The sequence below is a fragment of the Microtus ochrogaster genome, chromosome 5, assembly GCF_000317375.1.
Source record: "Microtus ochrogaster isolate Prairie Vole_2 chromosome 5, MicOch1.0, whole genome shotgun sequence".
Taxonomy (NCBI): domain Eukaryota; kingdom Metazoa; phylum Chordata; class Mammalia; order Rodentia; family Cricetidae; genus Microtus; species Microtus ochrogaster.
In genome coordinates, this window is record NC_022012.1 from 61,074,168 (window position 1) to 61,076,364 (window position 2,197).

Here is a 2,197-nt window from a genome sequence, read left to right on the forward strand (position 1 = left end):
TGTAGACCAGGCTGGTCTCGAACTCACAGAGATCCGCCTGCCTCTGCCTCCCGAGTGCTGGGATTAAAGGTGTGCGCCACCACCGCCCGGCAAACCTTGCCATTTTGGAAAACATACATATCTCCCCAATTGAATGCATTAAGTACTGAATGAGTGTCACTTCACACCTACGGTAGTGATACAGAAGTCTACAGAGAGTTGTGGGAGACAGTATCAGAAATGGTTGATTTAGGCTTTGCTCAAATACAGGAAATGGACATGGAAGCAGTGCCTGGTTCTGTCCTGTGTCCCAGGGTAGGAAAAGAAAGGAGAATTGACTTCTGCGTCATCTCTACTTCAGGTCCTTTACCATGTGCGCATATGTGTGTAATTTATATTTTATTTATTTTTGTTTCGTATGTGTTTCTATGAAATCAGTGGTACTCAGCGCACCAGGGTACTTAGTGCATGGATGGTCACAGGAGCCTTGTCCTCGTCGCTCTGCAGGTGTTAGTTCTTGTGTAACAAATCATGTCTACCATATGTGTTCTCTTTACTTTTTGGCATCTTACAATAAATAAGATTTAAAAGTTTTAATGTAGTTGACATTACCAGTCTTTGCACCTTGCACTTAACAACCAGTAGGTCTGAATGTCATAGAAAAAGTGTCAGCGTGGGAGGAAAGCTTTGACGACAATGAAGAAGTAGAATGCCAGGACTCCTCCCCCCCCAAATCAAGCTCTACTTAACATCTTCAAATGTATCCTTGTCCCCCACTCCCGAAAAGAAAGGTACACAAAGCCCTGGATTCAGTTTCCAGCACCTACATATGATAAAAATAAAACCAGAGGCCTTGAACTTCAGCTCCCCTTGCCCCAGCCTCACCAGTATCTGGGATTCCATCAATATACTACCAGGCTGGGTTTGTACCGCTCTTTTGAGAGTTCAACTCATGCTTAGATTTTGGAAAACTAGTTTCTTACTGTTCTGATGTCTTTTAAAGCACTTTAAGGAAAACTTTATTGAGATATCAAGTACCCAACACAAGTGATCCATTTGAAGTGTACAATTCCATGGTGAACCTGGTCTTCTGTAAAAACAGTGGTGTTCCCAATCACTCAGTCATCTCTCCATCCCCAGCAAGTTCTCTTGACTAGAGCCATCTTCTCAGCCCCAAATCATTGGCAGTTTTAATTATAGTTTTCTTTAGTTATGGTAAAAGATAAATTAGATATGAATCTTTAGACTCAAAGAAATATTGTAACTAATTCTTGCTTGATACCAACTTTGTTGTATGTAATTTTACTGTGTTAAAAGTCAAAACCTCCCTTTTTATTTAGACAGAAAAAGGGAAATGATGAGGGATTCCCCTCTGTGTGCTATGAATGTTTTATTATCAGTGGTTAATAAACAGAAATCTCAAGGTCCAAGTCAGGAGGAGAAGGAGAGAGAGTGCAAGCAAGGAACTCAGGACCGTAAGGGGTGCACCCACACACAGAGACAATGGGGATGTTCTATTGGGAACTCGCCAAAGCCAGCTGGCCTGGGTCTGAAAAGGCCTGGGATGAGGCCGGACTCGCTGAACATAGCGGACAATGGGGACTACTGAGAACTCAAGAACAATGGCAATGGGTCTCTGATCCTACTGCACGTAATGGCTTTGTGGGAGCCTAGGCAGCTTGGATACTCACCTTGCTAGAAATGGATGGAGGGGGGGTTCCTTGGACTTCCCACAGGGCAGGGAACCCTGATTGCTCTTTGGGCTGAGGAGGGAGGGGGACTTGATTGGGGGAGGAGGAGGGAAATGAGAGGCAGTGGCGGGGAAGAGACGGAGATCTTTAATAAATAAATAAATTTTTTTAAAAAAGAAGCTGTTTTGGCCTCTGGCAGGGCAGAATATAGGTAGGGGAAAAACTAAACTGAATACAGAGAGAAAGAAGGTGTAGTCAGGCTGATGCCATGTGGCAGCCGAAGGAGAAAGATGCCAGAACCTTACCAGTAAGCCACAGCCTTGCGGTGATACACAGATTAAGAGAAATGGGTTAATTAAAGGTGTAAGAGCTATCTAGAAATATTCCTGAGCCATCAGCCAAACCATGTTGTATTTAATATAGTTTGTGTGATTATTCGGGTCTGGGTGGTTGGGAAACAAAGCGCAGTCTCCTTTTATAGATATGATGAGTAGAAACAACAAGCATTTGATTCAGTACTATCCAGT